This window comes from Chiloscyllium plagiosum, chromosome 18 (assembly GCF_004010195.1).
Source record: "Chiloscyllium plagiosum isolate BGI_BamShark_2017 chromosome 18, ASM401019v2, whole genome shotgun sequence".
Taxonomy (NCBI): domain Eukaryota; kingdom Metazoa; phylum Chordata; class Chondrichthyes; order Orectolobiformes; family Hemiscylliidae; genus Chiloscyllium; species Chiloscyllium plagiosum.
Window position 1 is genome coordinate 66,974,261 of NC_057727.1, and position 25,198 is coordinate 66,999,458.

Below are 25,198 nucleotides of genomic sequence, written 5' to 3' on the forward strand. Positions count from 1 at the left end.
ACCCTTGATTTTCCCAAAGTGTTTGTAACAATTCGTGACATTTAAAATATCACCGAAGGCACAAAAACACAAATTATAGTTGTGGTTGATGTAACTCGGACCCAGTCAACATGCCTGAATGGTTTCTGTTCCTCAGCTTCCCATCTTAAGGGGCTCAAAAGTCTACTCCTGTTCTGATGCTCTCGTTTCTTTCTGTCTAATTGCACCAAATTCTCCACCAAACCATGATCACGTTTTCGCCACAATAATTTTCGTTGGTTAAGAGTGGAATCCCAACATTGATCCCAGTGAAACTGACCAAAGCAAGACCCTCACAAGGAGGAGAAAATGATGCTGCAAAGTTAGAGTCAAGAGTGTGGTGCTGGAAAAGCACAGCAGGTCAGGCAGCATCCGAGGAGCAGGAAAGTCGACATTTCGGGCATAAGGCATTCATCAGGAATTCCTGATGAAGGCCTTACGGCTGAGACATCAACTCATTAGATATGGGGCCCAAAAAATTCACAAAGTCTGAACAGAGCCTCATACAGCCTCAGCCCTGCATCCCTGCTCCTGTATTTAGAGCCCTCTCAAAATGCATGCTAACATTACATTTGCTTTCCTAACTAATGGAACCCATCTGCTAACCTTGAGAGAATCCTGAACAGGGCCTCCTGAGTCCCCTTGTACTCCAGATTTTTGAAGCCTTTCCCATTTAGGAAATGGTCTGCACTTCTCTTCCTGCCAAAGTGCATAGCCTCACACTTTCCCGTGTTGTATTCCATCTGTCACTTCTTTGTCCACTCTTGAGTCATAGAGTCATGCAGCACAGAAACAGACCCTTTGGTCCAACAGTCCATGCTGAACATAATCCCAGGCTAAACTAGTCCAACTTGCCTGCTCCAGGCCTATATGCCATCAAACCTTTCCTATTCATGTACTTATCCAAATGTCTTTTCAACGTTGTAATTGTAATTGCACCCGCATCCACCACTTCCTCAAAAAGTTCATTCCACGGGTAAATCACCTTCTGTGTAAAACAATTGCCACTCATGTCCTTTTTAAATCTCTTCTCTCACCTAAAAGATGTTCCCCCTTGTCTTGAAATTCCCCCATCCTAGGGAAAAGACAACTACTATTAGCTCTATCTATACCCCTCATTATTTTATAAATCTCTATGAGGTTGCCTCTCAACCCGCTATGGTCCAGCTAAACAAGTCCCAGCCTATCCAGCCTTTCTTTAAAATATAAACCTTCAATGGCCAGCAACATCCTCATAAATCTTTTCTGAACCCTCTCCAGCTTAATAATATCCTTCCTATAACTGGGCAACCAGAACTGGACAAGTATTCCAGAAGAGACCTCATCAATATCCTATACAACCTCAACATGATGTCCCAATTCCTATACTCAAAGGACTGAGCAATGAAAGCAAGCATACCAAACACCTTTTTAACCACCCTATGTGTGACTACCTGCACTCCTGGTCTCTCTGTCCTACAACACTACCCAAGGTCCTACCATTAATTGTATAAGCCCTATCCTTGTTTGTTTTACCAAAATACAATAGCTGGCATTTATCCAGATTGAACTCCATCTGCCATTTTCCAGCCCATTGACCCATCTGTTCAAGTGAGCCCTTTGTAATCTGCCTGTCAAAGTCGTTCTGCAACATCTCTGCCTCCTCAACAATACTTGTCCCTCCACCTATCTGGTGTCATCTGCAAATTTAGCAACAACGTCCTTGGTCCCTGCATCCAGATTATTAATGTATAACGTGAATAGTTGTGATCCCAAAACTGACTCCTACAGAACTCCAGTAGTTGCCGGCTGCCATCTTGAAAAAGACGCCTTTGTCCCCACACTGTGCCTTCTGCTGGTCAGCCCATCCTCTATCCATGCCAGTACCTTACTCCGAACAACATGGAGTGTTGTCTTATTTAGCAACCACCTGTGCAGCACCTTGTCAAAAGCCTTCTAGAATTCAAAATAGATCACGTCCACTGGCTCCCCTTTGTCTAACTTGTTTGTTACCTCCACAAAGAATTCTAACAGATTTGTCAGGCATATCACCCCTTGATGAAGCTGTGCTGACACAGCTCTATGTTACCATGCACTTTCAAGTACTTGGCAATCTCATCCTTAATTGTACCAATGATCAAGGTCAGGCTAACCAGTCTGTAAATTTTCCATCTTCTGTTTCCTTCCCTTCTTAAATGGGGTGTTAGCGTAGCCATTTTCCAGTCCTCTATGATCACTCCAGTGATTTTAAAAAGATCGCCACCAATGCATCCTCAATTTCCTCAGCTATCACCTTCACAACTCTGATCCAGGTGATTTATCCACCTTCAGAACGTTTAGCTTCCCCAGCATCTTCTCCTTAGTGAGGGCCACTACATTCACCTCTGCCCTCAATCTGTCTTGAAGTTCTGATATGTTGCTGGTATCTTCCACCAAGAAGACTGATGCAAAGTATGCATTCAGTTCCTCTGCGAGGTGTTTTTGTTTCCTATTACTACTTCTCCAGCTTCATTTCTCAGCCGTCCAGTGTCTGAACTTGTCTCTCTATTACCTTCTACATCAGTCAAAAACTTCTTACAATCTTATTTTACATTGCTAGCTAGCTTACCCTCATATTTCATCTTCTCTTCCTATTGCTTTTTAGTTGCCCTCTGCTGGTTTTGAAAGGATTCCCAATCCTCCTGCTCTCACTGATCTTCACTGAATTCTAAGCTTTTTCTTTTGCTTTTACGCCTTATCTTCCCCTTAGTTTGTTTCTTCTTCCTAGAGATGAATCTCTGCTGTGCTTCCTGAATTATCCCCAGGAACCCCTGCCATTGTTGTCATCTTCCCTGCTCAGCTTCCCTTCCAATCAACTCCCTCATACCTTTGTAGTTAGCTTTACTCAGTTGTAATATCGTTACATCTGATTCTAGCTGTAGGGTGAATTCTATCACAGTATGGTCACTGTCCTCGAGGTCTTCCTGCACCTTAAGTTGCCTAAGTAAGTCTGCTTCATTACAAACCACCAAATCCAATGGGCTCTGCCACAAGCTGCTCCAAAATACCATCTCGTTGACATTCCCCAAATTCTTTTTCTTGAGATCTGCTGCCAACCTGATATTCCCAGTTCACCTGCATATTGAAGATCCCCCATGATTGTTGTAACAGTGCCTTGCTATCTCCTGATTTATTTTCAGTCCACATTCTGACTCTTCCAAGGAGGCCCGTTCACAACTTCCATCAGGGTCTTTTTTCATTTGTGGTTCCTCAACTCTACTCATCCAGATTCCACACCTTCTGATTCTCTACCACTTCTTGCTGTAGATTTATTTTCATTTCTTACTAACAAGGCAGCCCCACCCCCTCTGTCCATCTCCCTGCCCTTTCAATAAAATGCATATTTAGTTCCCAGCCCCAATCCCCTCGCAGCCACATCTCTGTACCACATCAATGCTAATTTCAATCTGCACTACAAGCTTATTTACCTTCTTATGCATGCTGCATCCTTTAAAGTACAGCACCTTCAGTTGACTGAAATCCTTCTGGGAGTTGTCCCCTTATCTGCTGCGCCTGAAGTTAGATTCCTGACCCTTCCCATATTCTCTGCCTATTTCTAGTTCTGGAAACTTTAAAAACGTCTCCTGAGCCATCACCGCTTTAACTAGTTGAAAGTTCTTATGATGATACAGTTCCCTCCTGTCCTAATACTGATGCCAGTGTCCCCCCAAAATGGAATTTCCCATGCTGCTCCTTTAGCGAAATATTTACATCCCTAACTTTCTTACCCAGAGATTACAACCTTTGAGGTCCTGTTTTGTAATTTTGTCCCTAATACCTGATATTCCCCGAACAGGAACGCTTGCCCTTGTTATTAGTGCCAATGTGGACCACAACAATTGGATCATCCTCCTCCTGCTTCAGGATCCTTTCAAGTTGTCTTGAGATGTCCTTCACCTTGGCACCAGGTAGACAACAAGCTCAGCCGTGCTCACAAAGGACGCTAACTGTTCCCCGAATTATAGAATTACCCAACTGTTTGATTGGCTTCCTGGACCACGGTGCAGTGGTCAGTTTGACCAACCTTCCTGCAGACCCTTTCCTCATCCATACAGGGAGCAAATGCTTCATTCCTGTTGTAAAAGATCAAGAGCTGAGGCTCCTCCAATGCTATGTCAGGATCTCTTGACCTGCCTCACTTTTGTCACACTCTCCTGTGGCCAGATTCAAAACACTTAAATTATAGGGTGTAACCGCCTGGAACTCATCGTCAAAGTAATTCTCCCCCTCAGTGCCACAGTGTCTGTAGCTCGGATTCCAGCTCATCAACCCCGAGCTGGAACTGCTTAAAGTGCAGATACTTAATGAAGATGTGCTCACTGGCTCACAATGGGATTCAGCAGCTCCCATATCATGTATAAACAATACATCGCCTGTACTGTTTTTGCTGATGCAGTTAATTAGGTTTTAATTTATTGTTAAAAATATTATTTCTCAAATAGCTCCTGAATGATTATACTCCTTCCTGAGTCTACTACTACTTAGGGCAATCCATCCACAGAACTCTGTGCTGTTCTGTCCATCAGTTATTCTCAGGGGCCTGGATGGGACCTCATGCCCTGGAGACAAACATGAGAAGGATAGAATCCTGCTATCCCTCCTAATTTGGTTGCCAGATCACCATCCAGTTGCCAGGAAGCTATTCGCTGTATGGTTTGATTAGATTAGATTACTTACAGCATGGCCCTTCGGCCCAACAAGTCCATACCGACCCTCTGAAGCGCAACCCATTCCCCTACATTTACCCCTTCACTTAACACTACAGGCAATTTAACTTGACCAATTCACCTAACCTGCACATTTTTGGACTGTGGGAGGAAACCGGAGCACCCGAAGGAAACCCACGCAGACACAGGGAGAACGTGAAAACTCCACACAGAGAGTCGCCTGAGGCGGGAATTGAACCTGGGTCTCTGGCGCTGTGAGGCAGCAGTGCTAACCACTATGCCACCGTGCTGCCCACATTTTGCTGTTCTCTCTTATGTCCAGGCAAGCATTGTTCCATCAATCAAAACTGGTTAACTAAATTGTCATTAAATTGTCTGTTGGACCTCAACCAAGGGGGCGGCATGGTGGCTCAGTGGTTAGCACTGTTGCCTCCCAACACCAGGATCCCAGGTTCAATTCCAGCCTTGGGCAACTGTCATGCATGGAGTTTGCACATTCTCCTCATGTTTCTGGTTTCTGGTTTCCTCCCACAGTCCAAGGATGTGCAGGTCAGGTGGTTTGGCCATGGTAAATAGCTCATAGTGTTAGGTGTATTAGTCAAAGGGGGCTGGGTTGCTCTTCGGAGGGTCAGTGTGGACTTGTTGGGCCGAAGGGCCTGTTTCCACACTGTAGGGAATCGAATCTAAACACAGATTGGCTTCATATTTGCCGATGGTATTTTGCGTTTTCTTTTTGTAGGATGTGGATGTGAGTCAACATTTGTTGCCCATTCTTTGATCTGTGTTATATAAGAGCTGACCACTTTGTTGTGTGTCTCAAGTCACATCAGGTATTGGTCAGACCAGGTAAGGAAAACATATTTCCGTCCTTAAATGACAATCATGAATTGGGGTGTTTAGTTTTCACAACAATCGATGATGTTGTCAGTCACTGTTCCTTGAAGAAGCTTTCAATTCTAGATTTTATGAACTGAATTTAAGTTTCACCAGCTGCTGCTGTGAGGATTGAATGCATGTCTCCAGAGAGTTAGGCTTTGTGTTTGGATTTCAAGTCCAGCGACCTGATCATGCTGCACCACCTTCCACCACAAAACTACGCTACAGCATTAAGCCATTGCCTGTGAAGAACTCTCGGATATTTCAAGGACACATATAAATGTGAGCAGTTCGGTTAGGAACACAGGTACCAACTCAAACTCCAGTGATTATCTCATTCAAGTTGCCAACTCGACTCAACTCCACTTCCAAGTTGAGCATCTGAAATCTGTCCCTTTCTCTGTGCACCTTAGTTCTCAGTTCAGGTCCTTTGTTGATATTCATCTGAGTGGCCTCTCTTCTGATTCTCAGGTAGAGAACAAGATGACTTAAATAAACCCCAGGAACATTGAGGCATTTCATATTTTGTGAAATTCCTCAGATCAAGGTAAACCTGAAAGACGATATGATTTTAAATGGATTCATTGTCCATTTTGTTATTGTAAAATACCAAAGCAGAATCAATGCTAATCTCCCTCGTAGTGTTCTGATCTCACAGTCTATATTAAAGAGAAAGGAACACACAAAAGGTGTTTTATGATTGTGTGACATTTAGAATGGGTTCTCCATGCAATAATTGCTCATTCCCTCATAAGATATCCCACCTCTGTTACTGAAAGCTAACCATTCCAACTTGCAGGATAGTTTACCATCTGCATACTGTTGCAGAGTTTATGGGAGTTTGTGGGTGGCTGTAGGAGTTGTGAAAAGCTGACTAAGTCAACAGGAAGTGCTAATGGATATTGTGAAAATGTTCGTGTGCTTCACAATGACTTCTGGGTTTGCCAAGTGCACACAGTCATCTAGATTATCGTTACAGAATCACAGAGTCATAGAGCTCTACAGCATAGGAGAAGACCCTTCGGCCATTCGAATCTATGCTGGTCAAAAGCAACCACCTAACCATACTAATCTCACTTTCCAGCACTTGGCATGTAGCCTTGCATGCCTTGACATCCAAGAGTATTTCTAAATATTTCTTAAATGTTATGAAAGTTTCTGCCTCAGCCACGCTTACAGACAGTGAGTTCCAGATTCTGATCCATTGCTGGGTTAAAAAAAAAATCCACACATTCCCTCTAAAGCTCCTGCCCCTATCTTTAAATCTATGCCTCCTGGTTCTTGATCTCGCCTGCAAGGGGAAAAGTTCACTTGCATCTACCCTGTCTATATTCTTCATGATTTTATACATCTCAATCATATTCTCCTCTGCTCAAAGGAAAACAAGCCCAGTCTGTCTTATCTCGCTTCATAACTAAAGCAGAAACCTAAAGAAACAGTTCCACTGCCGAAACGTCCTAGGAGGTTCTCCAGTACTTACTGAAGTTAGAATCCTAATCCAGGGTGAGCTGTACCTCTTCTGCAATCTGACCACCATGACGATGTATCTTTTGCCAACACAGCTTCAGCAACCTGCCTTATGAGGAAGAGTCAATCAGAGACTCAAAACACAAAATAGACCCTTTGGTCCAACGAGTCCATGCTGAACATAATCCCAAACTAAACTAACCCCACCTTGCCTGCTCCTGGCCCATATCCCTCTAAACCTTTCCTATTCATGTATTTTTCCAAATTTCTTTTAAACATTGTAATTGTGCCCACATTCATCAGAAGAGGGAATGCGGAAAGAGGAAGAGTCATAGAGTTACAGAATCATACTGTTGTACAGCATGGAAACCAAACTCTTTTGTCCAACTCATCCATGCTGCCCAGACATCCCAATGTTACCAAGTTCTATTTGCCAGCCTTTGGCCTATATCTCTCTCCAAACCCTTCCTATTCATATACCCATCCAGATGCCTTTTAAATGTTGCAATTATACCACCCTCCGCCACTTCCTCTGGCAGCTCTTTCCATACATGCGCCACCCTCTGCATGAAAAAGTTGCCCCTCAGGTCCTTTTAAAATCTTTCCCCTCTCACTCTAAACCTATGCCGTCTAGTTTTGGATTCCCCTACCCTGGGCAGTCTCTTGTCTGCTTACCCTATGCATGCCCCTCATGATTTTATAAACATCTTATGATGTCACCCATCGGCCTCTAACGCTTCAGTGATAAAAGCTCCAGCCTATTGTCAGGAGGAAAAATTGTGAGTTCTTTGCTGCCTTCCACCAATCACCTTCTACCTACCACCGCATCCTACAAGAAAGAGAGAAGAATGATGGCAATGTGTATGGTGTGATGTGTATGGAATAGCCAAAGGCATGTGCATCCAGTGTGATGTCAATGTGAGTCTGACAGCAACTATCTATGCGAGAGCATAGGGTGGTGTGTGTTAGTGGGGTTGTTGGAAATTGAGCACTGTGTGGGGAGTGTGGGAAGATACTGTGTGGTATCCTGTCACCAATTCACCTTTTATTTACACGTGTATAGCTCTCCCTGACTTTAGCAAAGCCTTTGACAAAGTTCAGCATGGTAGACTGATTAGTAAAGTTAAATCATATGGGATTCAGGGAGAGCTTGCCAATTCGATACAAAATTGACTTGATGGTAGGAGACAGAGGATAGCTGACCCAGCTTCCTCAGAGCCAGCTCTCAGACTGAGCAGAACTTCTGTCACTCCTGTTTGTCTCTGTCAGCCAGTGCTCACTGATTGAACCAGATTAACAGCCTCCATCAGGGAACTCATGTTCCATGAGGTCCAGCTTGCTGAGCTGGTTACAACCACTACAGGGGCTGTTAGTGGAATATGGCAGTTGAAGAATCACTCATGAAGTCATTGGAATTCTTCAGACTATCCAGATTGGTGAGCATTTGCTCCCACTGCCTTTGCAGTGTCCATGTGGATTGCCTCCTGATCCCCATGACTGAATGTACTCTCCTGTCCTTTCAGTGTATTTGAGAAGCAAGACACTTTAAGCTGTAGCACCATTCATCAGATTTTCTTTTTCCTTATGTGTTTCCGAATGAAATAATACAGCCCAAAGTCCCATCCCCTTTAAGGAGTGCAGGTTACCTTTAATTGATGCTAACCAGGCAGATATTTTCTAATGTGTTCAGAGATATTGGTGCATACCTCAGGAGCAGGTGGGATGTGAAGCCAGGCTGCCTGCCTCAGAGGTAGAGGAGCTCCTAACTGTGAATAAGCTCAGGTTTCCTATTGTATCCACAGGCAACATCCTGGTAAATGCTTTCTGAACGCTCTCCAGTTATATAATATCCTGCCGATAACAGGATGACCAGAACTGTGCACAGTCCACCAGAAAAGGTCGCACCAACATTCCTGTATGGCCAAAACTGGACACAGTAGGGCAGAGCTTTAGATATTGTCTGCAAGGACTTTAGTAAAGCCTTTGACAACGTTCAGCATGTTAGATTGATTAGTAAAGTTAGATCATGTGGGATTCAGGGAGAGCTTGCCAGTTGGATATAAAATTGGCTTGATGGCAGGAGACAGAGGATAGCCGACCCTCATAATGGAGAAATTGTGGTGATGAGGAAAGGTGAAGTAGGTTGGGCCTGTGCTCATTGGAGTTCAGAAGAATGTGAGGAGACATTAGTGAAACATAGAAGATTCCTCCAGGATTTGACCCTGTAGAGGCAGAGAGGTTGTTTCCTTTTGTGGGGCAGTCTACATCTCAGAGTAAGGGGGACGCCCATTTATGGCAGAGATGAGGAGGAATTCCTTTTCTTGGGAAGCGAATCTGTGGAATTCTTTACCACAGAGAGCTGGGACATGAAGTATACTCAAGACTGAGACGGACAGGTGTTTCATCAGCAATGGAATCAAAGATTAGGGTGAAAAGGCAGGAAAGTGAGGTTGAGTATTATCATCTCTCCAGCCTGCAGGCACTCTGCCTCTATTCCTGATGAAGGGCTCTTGCCCGAAACGTTGATTTTCCTGCTCCTTGGATGCTGCCTGAATTGCTGTGCTTTTCCAGCACCACTCTAATCTAGAATCTGAGTATTACCAAGTCAGCCACGATCGAATTGAAATGTCAGACCCCTCTTCCCATTAAAAACAAGGCTGCAAAGCAGCTGGCATACCCTGGGGGTGGTCTCGGTGAGAATGGGACCTCTGCTCCTCAGCAGCGCCACACCTCAGTAATGGTCACTGCCAGGATTGCAACAAAGTGCATGGTTGAAGAAGACATGGGTCTTAGAGCGAGGCAACACGAAGGTGTTGGGAATTGGTGGGTGGTGGGGGTGGGGTGTAGTGGGGGAGTCATGGAGGTGGGGCTTTGGAGGAGAGGTGGTAAGGACAGTGGAGAGGTATTATCCTGGCTGGGGGTAAGGTGCAGCCGCTGAGGCACAGAGGACACCACCTGACACAGAGTCTACAGAGACTCACGGAAAATGAACCCCGATTCCCTATCTGCATTTGAAACAGTGAAATTTGAAAAAAACACACTCAATCCTGCCCATATGCCCGTGCCCACTGCCTTGTGGTGTGGGCAATACATTTGTTCACTGATTTGACTTGGTAACAAAATTTATTCACCATTTATCGTTTAATTAAAATTGGTGAGCAGACTTCTTGTTATGGGAGCATCTGTTGGGGGGAGTGGAAGGGAAGGGGGTGATGTTGCCAACTCCCGTATCTTACTTGTTAGTGGAGAACTAGAGATGACACAGATATTGTTCCCAGTGGTGGATGGGTCAGGGAAGAGGAGGAGGTGACAGGAGATCTGGCAGAGGTGGAAGTAGGCAGTTGGTGTGATTGAGTGGGACGTTCACTCAGGATTGAGCCTGGTTCAGTCTCTGTGAGGGGGCTGGAGCGACCCTAAGGGAGTCTTGGTAATGAACTTGAAGCAGAGATACTTAAACACCCTCATCATGATGATGAGCTGATCTTTGTTGGAAGTAGACACAGCAGACAAGAATGACTCAGACAATATTGGGTGGAACAGTAATATCTGTCTCTGAATTCTTAGATGTTTTTAGAACTTCACAATGATCAAAAGTGAGGAACATTGGTGAGGTAAAACAACCATTTCAAAAGAAGAAGTGAATTACAATTTTAAAAGTTCTGAATTGGTCGAGATGTGGCAGAAGGAGAGGCAGGCAAAGTAGAGACCCCAGCACACAGACAGGGGGACTCCACAGAGAGCAGAGAGTATCCGATAGCACCAGTATTTTGACACAGTGAAGGTTGTGACGCTGACTTTCCACACACCGTCTAAGCTGTGAATTCCTTCGGGCTCCGCAATCACATCTTCAAAATCTATCTGTGGACACTCAATAGGCCACGTGCCACAATCAGGATGCTAAGTTATCTGCATTACTTTCAAAGGATTTGGATTAAACTGTGTGCCTGCTACCACAGAGTTAACGAACATTTAGTATTTTCCAAAATTATCGCTGCTCCAAGACTTAATTACTCTCACCAGAGTAAAAATTGTGAAAAAACGAATGACAGAAACAAAAAAAATACCAAACTGCATGTTTCAAACCTTGATTAAAAAAAAAGCAGAATGGATCCAAATCTATGTTAAAAGTAATATTTATGCAGTCACAGAATGGAAGAGGGGAGCCAGATTGACAGAAAGGGGAAAGTTCTATCACAGCAGGAATCAGCTGAGATTAAATTGTTTCAATCTAGGTGTGAATTGATTTACAAATGAGAATGAAATGAAGATATACACTTCTTGGCTTCTCTAATTATGAGAGATTGCCAAATCTGGTCGGCGTTATGTAGTCACAGATTCAAGGGTGCCAGAAAATAAATGCCAAACAACTTGTACTCCTTTTATGCATTTTAAAAATACAAACTTGCACATTATTACAATGCTGTAAAATATTTTATTGAAACAGGCCATTCAGGCCAACAGATCCTTAGTGATATTTATGTTCCATATCTCCTCCAACATGCCTTTGTCTAACTCTATTGACAAATGCCTCTCTCCCTGATATGTTTAACCAATTTCCCCTTAAATGCCTTGACACTGTTTGCCAACTCTCTGAGGTCCTTGCCTCCTCATCCTAAACATTCTATGAGTATTTTCTCCTGAATTCCCTATTCCATTTATTTGTGAATATCTTGCATTTGTAACCCGCCCATTCTAGTTCACTTGCCCAAACTGACAGCATCAGCTCAGTGTCCCCAGTTACAAACCCTGTTATAATCCTGATGGTCAGGTCACCTCGCAGTCAATGGCTTCTTCAGTCTTTCCTGATTGCTAAAGCCTCTAGCTTCCAGTATCATCTGAGAAAATCTCACCATCATCATCATAATATGGCAACTATGATTCAACAATGTATTTTAACTGCGATGTAACCAAGACTCAAAATAAGTTTTATGTAACTTCTTTGTTTGTCAATTCTATCAAAGCCCAAACTCTTTGTTTTTCTTTCCCTACTTGTGGAGAACCCTAACTCCAGATACCTTGATTCCTCTAACCCCATTTTTCAAGATGTGACCCCCTTGGACTTCCTGCCACTTCACTCTGAACTATGTTAAAGTTACATTCAAGATTATTCCCCTATTCTGCTTCTATTAATATCTTCCTGTGCTTCATCACAGTTCAAACTCACTGCCTGAAGGCAGATCCTCAATTCATTGTCTACTGACACTTCACCCTGAACTGTTTGTCCTGGCAAATTTTCATAAAATTCCTACAGTGCATAAAGAGGCCGTTCAGCTCATCGAGTGTGCACTGAATCTCTGAACGACACCCCATCCGGACCCAAATACCCATCCTATCCCTGCATTTACCATGACTAATCAACCTAGTTGATTAGTTGTGGACACTATATGTTAGCAAGGCTACCTAACCCACAAATCTTTGTACTGTGGAAGGAACCAAAGCACCAGCTGAAACCCATGCAGACAAGGGGAGAATGTGCAAACTGCATACAGTCAGTCACCCAAGTCTAAAAGCAAACCCCAGTTCCTGGTGCTGAGGCAGCAGTGCTAGCCACTGAACCACCAGTCAGTACTGATGTCTGCCATTGTCTTCCACTCTCAGGGCATGGTGAGGAAGGGAGCCTCAAATCTTCCTTGGCCAGAGCAGGAACCAACCACATGCTGTTGATATTAACTTAAACCACACACTAGCTTCCAACTGACTGAGATAACCAGCCCTCTTGATCTCCATCTGTCTTAATCAGATCCCATTAGCATGAGCAAGCAATTAAGAATTCTAACATTATGCTGGCATTTTACTATAAGAGAATTTGAGTACAGGGGCAAAGAAGCTTTGCCTAAGTTTTACAGATTACTGTTGAGACCAGACCTGGAGTATAGTTCTAGTTGCCTTCCCTTATAAAGAGTATACTTGTCATGGAGGCAGTGCACGGGAGGTTCCTGGGATAGCGCGATTGTTCATTGAGGAAACTGGGCCGGCGTCACTGGAGTTTAGAAGAACGGACGACGATCTCACAGAAATGTGGAGCCTTAAAGGGATGGGCAGAGTACATGCTGAGATGATAGTTCCTCTGGTCGTAGGTTCTGAAAACAGGGACGCAATCTCAGAGGACTACTGTAGAGGACTGTGGAAGCTCAGTCATCGAGTAAATCTAAGAGAGAGACTGATAGATTTCCAGTTACTAATGGCATGAAGGGATATGAGACAGCATGAGAATATGGCATGGAGATAGCTGAGCATTGAATGGCAGAGCAAAATCTAGACATTGAATGGCTTACTCTTGATTCTAAATTCCTACTCACGAATATTGAAATTGTGCTTTTGATTTCTGAGTCCAACTATTTATTAAAATGGTGAACAGCAGCAGTCCCAGTATCAGGTCTGGTGAACTATCATTCCCATCATTGGCTGCATCATTCTGTTTTATGATACATGGCTAGCTTGCGATCCATTGTGCTACTTGCTGCTTGAAGCTATGTGCCTATCCCTGTCAGGAGCCTGCTACATATCAAACGGTTTTTTTGGAAATTCACCAATATTACAGGCATTGCATAAGTTTTATCTTCCATTTCTGTTATCAATCATTCAGTAAGGTTCATCTAGTGTGATGGCTCTTTTGAAATCAGTGCTGACTTCTCTTTGCTGTGCTTTCACTCTGTAGGTCATAGAGTCACAGGGTCATAGAGATGTACAGCATGGAAACAGACCCTTCGGTCCAGTCTTCTCTATTACCTCTTTGTGCTTTTTAGATCTTTTCTTTTAATGTCGTGTCAACTGTGTTAGTTTCCCTGGTTATTCAGTATTCGCTGGCTGTGAATTTTTCATGTCTATCTTTTTGCAGTGCATACCTCGGCTTGTCTTTCTGAAGTTATGTAAGCACTTTGCAACCAACGATGTACTTTGGAAGATTGTCAGTGTTATAGTGTAGGAAATGCAGACACTAATTTGTACAAAGCAAGTTCCCATAGACAGAGTTAAAATGTATGCCACGTTCATCTATTTTACGTGTTGACCTCTGCTCCTCCCCTAATGCTATGGGGTTCTTACATTTTTAAAACATTCATTCAAAAGATATGGGTTTCACTAACTGGGCCAGCATTCATTGGCCATCCCGAATTGCCTTGCCTGCAGTCCTTGGGGTTCAGGAACATCGATAGTGCTGCTAGGGACAACGTTCCAGGGTTTTGACCCAGTGTTAGTGAAGGAACGGCGATATATTTCCAAGTCAGAATGATAAATGGCTTAGAGGGGAACTTACTGGGGGTTGTGTCTTCATGTATCTGCTGCCCTCATCTATTTAAGTGACAGAGATTGAGGGTACGTAGAATTTCTGAAGAGTTTCTCAGGAGGCTTGGTGGTTTTCCGCAGTGCGTACACTGCTGCTGCTGCTGTGCATCAGTGATGGAGGGAGTGAACATTGAAGGTGTTATATGGGGTTCCAATCAAGCAGGCTGCTTTGTCCTAGTTGATACTGAGCCTCTTGAGTGTTGTTGGAGCTGCACCCATCCAGACAAGTGGAGAGTAGTCCATCACACCCCTGACTTGTGTCTTGTAGATGGTGGACAGGCTTTGGGGAGTCAGGAGGTGAATTACTCATTGTAGGATTCCTAAGCTCGCATGTTCTCTTGTAGCCACAATATTTATGCGGTTGGTTGAGTTCCAGTTTAGAATCTGGTCAGTGGTATTAGCCAGGACATTGACAGTGGAGGCATTCAGCAACAGTAATGTCATTGAATGTCAAAGAGTGTTGGCTGGGTTTTGTATTGTTAGAGATGGCTGTTGCCGGGCACCTATGGGGCACAAAGGTTACTTACCATTTGTCAGCCCAAGCCTGGATATTGTCCAGGTTTTGCGATATTTGGATGTAGCCTCTTTCAGTATCTGAGGAGTTGCAAACGTCACTGAACCTTGTGTAATTATCAGTGATAATCCCGACTTTAGGAGTGGGATATGAACCCACAACACTCTGAGTCAGAGATGAGGTTGCTAAAACAGTAACAAGGAGATCACTGTTGTTTATCAGTAAGAGGTGGCCAGGAAATTGATACCCATTGTGAGTCAGTTCATAATCCTTAGGGTCAAAAATTGAATGGAATATTCATCACCCTGTTGAAAAAAAGCAGAAGATGAGTCGGATCTCATTCTAGTGGGGACCCAATCAAAAGTTTGATTTGACAGTTCACATTTCAGCTTAGAGATTCTGCCCAGCAGGAACACAGGAAAATGATAGGGCAGGCTGAGACTATAAAGCACGGGTTAAAGTCATGACAGTGAGTTCAGAATGAAAAATTCTGCCAGTGGCTGAAATGTTCTTTACCTGCCATTTGTATCTCGGTGTGACCCTAATGTCAGCAGCCAAAGGGGAGACAGGATTAGGGTTAGGATTAGGGATAAATTAGGGTTAGGGTTATGCCATGATTACTGCAATGATATTGGTGGGAGCCCTCTGGAAATTGAAGATCTTGAGAACGCAGGCATAACGCACAGGAGGTGGACAATCTCCTTTATCATGGTTGCTGGAGGCAATAGGATTAATGGTAGAGGGGACGCGGAGCCACTGCCCACCCTGGTAGTGTAATAAGGGGATGCCTCTAGGGCAATTGCCACGTGTTTCTGCTCCACTTGGGTGCACAATGGTGCCTCTATGGCTTCCTGAGGAAAAGGAGCAACTGGAGGGACATTCAGTTGTCCATCTCTCATTTAGCCACTGCTGTATGCAGCCCATGACCAGGGTGTAGGAGTGCAGATCAGAGCACATGTTAATTGTATGAGAACTCTCCACCTCAACCTGATATTCATCAAGCTCTCCACGGAGGAAGCCATGAAAGGAATCCAAGGATGTAGAATATAAAGCGAGAAGCGTCCCTCCATGTCAGAGAGTTTTACAGCCATTGAAGCTCTTCTGAACTGTTACAGGCAATACGGCAGCAAATCTGTCCCATAATTCCCTATAATAATGGCTAGGCAATCTGTTGGATTAGAGTGGTGCTGGAAATGCAGAACAGGTCAGGCAGCATCTGAGGAGCAGGAAAATCAATGTTTTGGCCAGGAGCCCTTCATCAGGTATCTTCCTGATTAGAGCGGTGCTGGAAATGCACAGCAGGTCAGGCAGCATCCGAGGAGCAGGAAAATTGACATTTCGGGCAGGAGCCCTTCATCAGGAATCTTCCTGATGAAGGGCTCCTGCCCGAAATGTCAATTTTCCTGCTCCTCGGATGCTGCCTGACCTGCTGTGCATTTCCAGCACCACTCTAATCCTGACTCTATTCTCCAGCATCTGCAGTCCTCACTTTCGCCAATCTGTTGGATTTATTGTTTGAGTTCAATTTGCGTATGTTGTTTTTGCATTGATGCATAATCCTGCAGTCAGTCTAATTCATTTATGCATTCTCAGGATGTGGCTATTGCTGGTTCAGCCCTGATTCGTAATGACCCGGGAGAAAGGTGGCGATGAACTATGTTCTTGAACCATTGCAGTCCTTTGGGAATAGACAAGAAGGGATGGGGGTTGGGATTGGGGGGGGGGGGGGGGGAGGTGACTGGATTGTAACCAATAGGAGCCCAGAACAACCAAAGGGTGGCAATGGAGGTGAGGTATCAGAGTGAATCATATTCTGACCTGATTTGTCAGCCTCTCCTATGACTGCTGTCTGTGAATTGCTCAATAAAATAAATTAAATTTACCTTTAAATCACCAGATGAAGAGCTGGAACCTGGAAATGTTTGTTGTTTAATCTAATTGTTGTGCCACGGATTTTTCATCAGAACATCCACTTCTTAAAATGGAAGGATGTATACCAGGAGGTTCCACAGGGGTCAGACTCTTTTGTGAATATAAAATGGACATGCGGGTCATAATTGCCGAATTTTCAGATGAGATGGAAATATTATAAACAACTAAAAGAATAGCTGCATTCTTAAGGAAGATGAAATAACCTGACACATGGCAAGTGAAATTTAACACAAGAGGAGAATTGAAATGATATTTCTTGCTAGGAAGACTGAGAGAGGTAACATAGGCGAAATAGTGCCAGTTTTAAGGAGGTGGAGGAACGTAGACATATGGTACAATACAATGATCTTTGAAGTTTGAAAAACAGGTTGACAATCCTTAACTTGATTGAATTTTTTGAAGAAGTAACAAAGAGGATTGATGAGGGCAGAGCGGTAGATGTGATCTATGCGGACTTCATTAAGGCATTCGACAAGGTTCCCCGTGGGAGACTGGTTAGGAAGGTTAGATCACACTGAATAGAGGGAGAACTAACCATTTGGATACAGAACTGGCTCAAAGGCAGAAGACAGAGAGTGGTGGTGGAGGGTTGCTTTTCAGACTGGAGGCCTGTGGCCAGAGGTGTGCCGCAAGGATCAGTGCAGGGTCCACTGCTGTTTGTCATTTGTATAAATGATTTGGATGTGAACATAGGAGGTGTGGTTGTTAATTTGCAGATGACACCAAAATTAGAGGTGTAGTGGACAGCAAAGAAAATTTACCTCAGTTTACAACTGATCAGATGGGCCAATGGGCCGAGGAGTGGCAAATGGAGTTTAATTTAGATATATGTGAGGTGCTGCAGTTTGGAAAAGCAAACCAGGACAGGGCTTATACACTTAATGGTAAGGTCCTGGAGAGTGTTGCTGAACAAAGAGACCTTGGAGTGAAGGTTCACAGTTCCTTGAAAGTGGAGTTGCAGGTAGATAGGATAGTGAAGGCATTTGGTATGCTTTCCTTTATTGGTCAGAGGAGTTGAAAGACCATGTTACAGCTGTACAGGACATGGGTTGGGCCACTTTTGGAATACTGCATGCAATTGAATGATGTTGTGAAACTTGAAAGGATTCGGAAATGATTCACAAGGATGTTGCCAGGGTTGGAGGATTTGAGCTACAGGGAGAGGTCGAACAGGCTGGGGCTGTTTTCCCTGGAGTGTCAGAGGCTGAGTGGTGATCTTATAGCGTTTTATAAAATCATAAGGGACATGGATAGGGTAAATCAACAAGTTCTTTTCCCTGGGGTGGGGCAGTCAAAAACTAGAGGGCATAGGTTTAGGGTAAGAGGGGAAATATTTAAAAGGAACTTAAGGGGCAACTTTTTCACACAGACAGTGATGCATGTATGGAATGAGCTGCCAAAGGAAGTGGTGGAGGCTGGTGCAATTACAACTTTTAAAAGGCATCTAGATGGGTATATGAATAGGAAGGGTTTAGAGGGGTATGGGCCAAGTGCTGGCAAATGGGACTAGATTAATTTAGCATATCTAGTTGGCATGGATAAGATGGACAGAAGGGCCTATTTCTGTTGCTTTATTCATAAAGTACTTAAGCAAGAAGTTATGTAAAATCCTTTATAAAACATTGGTTAGGAGTTGGCTGGAGTGTTACATTCAGTGTTGGACACCACTCTTGAGGAAGGATGAGGCTTTGGAAAGGGTCCAGAGGAGATTTACTAAAACTGTTCTCAAGATGATATACTTCAGTAATGTGGGGATATTTGGCTGTTGGCCTTAGAGCAGAGAGATTAAGAGAGAATTTGATATAGTGGCGCCTTTGGTTTAGATGTCGAAGGAAGGAATTACAAAGACAGCATTTGTAACTTTTTAAGAGAAAGGAAAATTATGTTTGACAAATTTATTAAGTGCTTATTGAGGCGGTAAAAAGCAACATTGATAAAGGGGAATGAGTAGGTAAAATGCATTTGAATTTCCAAATGGATTCAATATGTTGGTTGAAGTTTATTGTAGAAGATAAAAGTTCTTAGTTTTGCTGGTGAGGTACTAACATGGATCGAGCTTTGTCTAACTAACAGGAGACAGTGAGTTAGGATAAATGGCTTGTTTTCAGGTTGGTAAATGGTCGTACATAGAGTCTCATCATGTTCACTGCTGGGACCTCAACTTTGTAGCAATGACTTGGATGGACAGACTGATTGTATTGATGAAGGGCTTTTGCCCGAAATGTCGATTTTGCTGCTTCTTGGATGCTGCCTGAACTGCTGTGCTCTTCCAGCACCACCAATCCAGAATCTGGTGTCCAGCATCTGCAGTCACTGTTTTTACCTACCTGATTGTATTGTAGCCCAGTTTGCTAATGATGCAAATATAGTTAGCAACTCAAAGTGTGAGGATGATACAAATAATCTGAAAGGAATATAGATAAGTTTAACACGTGGGCAAAATATTTTCGGTTGTCATTTTTGGCAGGAAGCATAGAAAAACAGTATATCATTTGATGGAGTGAGATTGCAGAAATCTGGAAAGAAATCTGGATACCATGGTAGATTAACCGAAAAACATTTGTATGTAGAGATCGAAAAATGATAAGGAAGACAAATGGAGTGTGCTGTAATGGAAATGGAATATGTAAGTAAGGAGGTGTCATGGCAGATTTACAATGCATTGGTGAGACCACACTCAGAGTACTGTGTATATTTTCGGACAGCTTTCATAAGGAGGAATATACGCGCATTGAATGTAGATCATAGAAGCTTCGTTGATGATTCCTGAGATAAGGGATTTGTTTTACGGGGAAAGGTTAGGCAGCTTGGCTCCATACTCAATTGAGTTTAAAAGAAGTAGGGGTAATCGCATGTAAATACATAAAATTCTGAGCATCCTTGACAGGGTCATTGAAGGGACAATGGTATACCTCCTCCCCTCACCACCAGGATTTTCAGACCAGCTGTCATCGTTTTAAAAATAAGGGGTTTTCCATTGAAGAGATTTGTGTAAGGTGGGTGATTGAATATATTCTTGGGTTAATTGGGCAGATTTTTGTGAGTCGAGAATTATAGGGGGCGCTGACAGGAGGGTGGAGTTAAGGCCTCAATCAAATCTGCCATAGACAGCACAGAAACAGGCCCTTCGGTCCACCCCGTCCATGCCGACCAGGTACCCTAATCTAATCTAGTCCCATTTGCCAGCACCTTGCCCATATCCCTCTAAACCCTTCCTATTCATGTACCCATCCAGATGCTTTTTAAATGGAGGGTTGTAAATGTCCCAACCTCCACCACTTCCTCTGGCATTCCGAACATGCACCACCCTCTGCGTGAAAATGTTGCCCCTTAGGTCCCTTTTAAATCTTTCCCCTCTCACCTTAAACCCATGCCCCCTCTAGCTATGGACTCCCCTACCCTGAGAAAAAGACCTCGACTATTTAGCCTATCCATGATGTCATAAACCTCTCTAAGATCACCCCTCAGCCTCCGATGCTCCAGGGAAAACAGCCCAGCCTGTTCAGCCTCTCCTTATAGCTCAAACCCTCCAACTCTGACAACGTCCTTGTAAATCCTTTCTGCACCCTCTCAAGTTTAACGACATCTTTCCTGTAGCAAGGAGACCAGAACTAATGATAGGCCTAACCAATGTTCCGTGATCTTATTGAATGGTGGAGCAGGCTCAACAGTCATCCTATGCTCTTATTTCTTAAGATATTCTGATGTTCTGTGAAATGGTATGGCCTGCCATTGCTCTGAGCTTTGAGGGGGAGCCTTATAATGGGTCAATTCCATTATAGCGAACAGAGAGCAAAACATTGAAAAGACAGCTCAATCGCCCAGTATGGGCCAGCCCATGAGAAATTCACCAGATAGTATGGAGTCCATTCTACAGAGCATACTTCAGCTCCCTTCGCTGCTGGTGGTCCGTGTCTGAAACAGAAAGTGTCCCTTCCCCTCACCTCGGGCACATAAGTGTTGCAAGTGCTGTCACTGTGTTTGTCCCTAACTGTTACTTTCCACTAAGCGAGGCACTCTTAAATAAAGCCAGCTATTACTTTGCATTAAGAAATCACCCCTGTTTTCTATCCCATTTACAAGGAATCTTTAGCTCGAATAAAAGTATCAATTAGTGAGATTTATGTGACATGGACACAGAGCTGATAAGCAATTTCACTGTCTGATTCACTTGCTGTACGATTCCAAGTGGAACACACCAGAGCCTATAATTCCACTCAAGCTGTGACTCATTAAATTACCGTTCTGCATTGTCTAAGCATCTGTCAAAATGCAGCTCTCCAATTATGCGTTAAACACACCGACTGACTAGGTTGTCGTCAGGCCTGTCGCATCTGAGGTGCTTCACCTCCTAACTTCAAGCTAATGAAAGGGGAGCATAGGAACAGGAGCAAGCTAACAGCCTCTGAAGCTTGTTCAGTGCAGTATGGTCAGTCTGTACCTGTGCCTGTTTGCCTCTGTGACACATTCAATTCCTCTTCTTGAGCTTGAACACCAGGCATTACGGTGTGCTAGTGAGGGAGTGCTGCACTGATGTTTCAGCAGAGATCTTTAACATTGGCACTTTATATCTTCTGGACATAACATTGAATTCAACAACTTCCGACCGTGTTGTGTTCCTTCCTGTTTACCCTTATAGTTGCCCATTTCCTGTTTACTGAGTGTTCGCTTTCAGTCAGAGTTCATCATTATTCTGTTTTCAGCTTTTTGAAAAATTCACTTGTGGGACATGGACAATGTTGGCTGGGCCAGCATTTATTGCTGGTCCCTAGTTGTCTTTGAGAAGGTGGTGGGGTGTTACCTTCTTGAACTGCCGCAGTCTGTGTGCTGTGGGTTGACCCACAGTGCTGTTAGGGCAGGAGTTTGATCCAGTGACAATGAAGGAACGACGATATATTTGCAAGTCAGGATGGTGTGTGGCTTGGAGGGGAACTTGCAGGTGATGGCATTCCCATGTACCTGCCTCCCTTGTCCTTCAAGATGGAAGTGGTCGTGGGTTTGGAAAGTGTTGTCTAAGGATCATTGGTGAAATTCTGCTATGCATCTTGTAAATAGTACACACTGCTGTTATTGAGTGTAGGTGGTGGAGGGACTGGATGTGTGTGGATGTGGTGCCACATGCAGGCTGCTTTGTTGTGGTTAGTGTTAAGCTTCTTGAGTTTTGTTGAAGCTGCCCCCATCCAGGCAAGTGGGGAGTGTTCCATCACACTCCTGACTTGTGTCTTGTACATGGTGGACAGGCTTTGGGAGACAGGAGGTGAGTTATTTGCTGCAGTATTCCTCGCCTCTGGCCAGCTCTTGTAGCCACTGTGTTTAGATGGGTGAGTCCAGTTCAATTCCTAGCCAGTGGATATTAATAATACAGAATTCATTAATGGTAACACCACTGAATGTCAAGAGGTGGTGGTTAGATTGTGATTTATTGGTGATGATCATTGTCCTGGCATTTTTGTGGCACACATGTTACTTGCCATTTGCCAGCCCAAGCCTGGATATTGTCCAGATCTTGTTGCATTTGAACATAGACAGCTTAGTATCTGAGGAGTCATGAATGCTGCTGATCCTTGTGCTATCATCAATGAATGCCCAAATGTCTGACCTTATAATGGAGGGAAGGTCATTGATGAAGCAGCTGAAGGTGGTTTGGCCGAGGACATGACCCTGAGGAACTCCTGCAGAGATGTCCTGGAGCTGAGATACTGAACTCCAACAATCACAACCATCTTCCTAAGTACCAGGTATCACACCAACCAGCAGATAGTTTGCCCCCTGATATCCAGTTTTGCTAGGGCCCCTTGATACTACATTCAGTCAAATGCGGCCTTGATGTTAAGGGCTGTCACTCTCCCCTCCCCTCTGGAATTCAGCTCTTTTGTCCACTTTCGAACCAAGGCTGTAATGAGGTCAGGAACTGAGTGGCCCTGGCGGAACTCAAAATGGGCATCATTGAGCAGGTTATTGCTGAGCAGGTGCTGCTTGATGGCACTGTCGATGACACCTTCCATCATTTTTCTGATGATCAAGAGTAGACTGCTGGGGCAGTCATTGGCTGGGTTGGATTGTCCTATTTTTATGTACAGGGCATACCTGGGCAATTTTTCACATTGTCAGGTAGATGTTGTAACTGATAGACCTTGGCTAAAGGAGCAGCAAGTTCTGGAACATAAGTCTTTTGTGCTATTGCTGGAATGGTTGTCTTTGCAGAATCTAGTGCCTCCAATCATTTCTTGATATCACGTGGTGTGAATTGAATTGGCTGAAAACTGGCATCTGTGAAGTTGGATCCTTTGGAGGAGGCCAAGATGGATGTATCATCCACTTGGCACTTCAGACTGAAGACTCTAATCTTCTAATCTTGATCAATGCCTCGTCTTCACTATGTGTTGCTTATAAGTCTAATACCCACTTCATTTCCTGTTTCTCCTTAACGTTTGTAAAATGTGGGAAATGTGGATGATGGAGATCTGAAACAAAAACTGAAAAGATTGGCAAAACTCAGTAGGCCTGACAGCACCTGTGGGGAGAAAGCAGGGTCAATATATTAAATTCAGTGGCTCTTCATCAGATGAAGAGATGAAGCTGAAGTATTCTGATGAAGAGTACACGTTGTTCCTACTGACAGTTGGCGGTGGAGGGAGTGAATGCTTATGGATTGTGCCAACCAAATGGGCTGCTTTTTCCTGACTTGTGCCTTTTAGATGATGAACATTCTGTGGAGAATCAGCTGGTCAGTTACTCTCTCTAAGATTCCTAGCCTCAAACTTACTCTTGCAGCCACCGTATTCACATGGCTAGTCTGAGTCAGTTACTCATCAATGGTAGCTATTAAGATGTTGATAGTGTAGGATTAATTGCGGGTGGTTGGGGGGGGGTGGGGGGGGGGGGGTGAGGGTAAACACTGAACACTGATCTTCTTTGAAGAAAAATCATACTGGTTCTGAAACATTAACACCGTCTTCTCTCCACAGATATCTGCTGAATTTCTCCAGCAACTTATGCCTTTTATTTATGCAAAGGTATATCCCCGGTTTCAATAATAAATAAGCTAACTCTAATTTTAAGAGTGCACCAATGGCTACACTAACAACCAATTTACGATAATCAAGCTCATAAAGTTATTCATTTACATTTTTTAGAAGTGCCATTCATGTACAGGGGCCCATTTTCTACAATCACAAGAAATCAGTTTCAACTCATTTTGATGTCATCTGCAAACTTACTAATCAGATCGGGGTAAAAACAATGACTGCAGATGCTGGAAACCAGATTCTGGATCAGTGGTGCTGGAAGAGCACAGCAATTCAGGCAGCATCCGAGGACAGGCAAAATCGACGTTTCGGGCAAAAGCCCTTCATCAGATCGCCTACACGTTCCTCCAGAACATTTATACATATTACAAACAACAAGGGTCCCAGTACTGATCCCTGTGGAACACCATTCCAAAATGTACCCTTCCATAGCTACTGTCTGTCTTTTATGATCAAGCCAGTTTTGTATCCATCTAGCCAGCTCAACCCAGATCCCATGAGACTCGACCTTTTGTACCAGCCTCCCATGAGGTATCATATTAAATGCATCACAAAAGCCTATGTAGCTAACATCCACAGCCCTTCCCTCATCAATCATTCTTGGTACCTCCTTAAAAACTCAGCCAGGTTGGTGAGATATGACCTTCTCCGTACAAACCCATGCTGAGTATCATTAACAAGTCTATTCCTTTCCAAATGTGAATAAATCCTGTCTCTCAGTATCTTCTGCAACAACTTCCCCACCACTGATGTCATGCTGACCAGCCCTTGATTACCTGTATTCGCTGTTTCCCTTCTTAAACAAAGGAAAAACATTAACCATTCTCCAGTCCTCTGGAACTTCTCCTGAGGCCACAGAGGTTGTAAAGATATCTGTTAAGGCCACAACTGTATCCTCCCTTGCCTCCCACAGTATCCTGGGATAGATCCCATCTGGCCTTGGGACTTGTCTACCTTAATGTGTTTCAAGACACTCAATACTTCCTCCTTCACTATGTTGACTTGCCCAAGAGTATTCACACACTTTCCCCTAATCCCTCACATCCCTCTCTCTGGTGAATCCTGATATAAAGTACTTATTGTGGATCTCACCCATTTCCTCTGGCTCCATTCACAACCTCCCTTCTTTATCAGCTACTCGCTTGCTCCTAATATCTGTATAAAATGCCTTGGGATTCTCCTTTACCCTGCTGGCCAATGACATTTCATAGCCCCTCTTAGCCCTCCAAGCTCCTCGTTTGAGCACCTTCCTATTTGCGTTATATTCTCGAAGAACTTTGTCTGTTTTAATTGCTGAGACCTAAGGTATGCTTCTTTTTTTTTGACTAAGCTGGTAATTTCCCCTGTCATCCAAGATTCCCAAATCCTGCCATTCCTGTTCTTCATTTTGACAG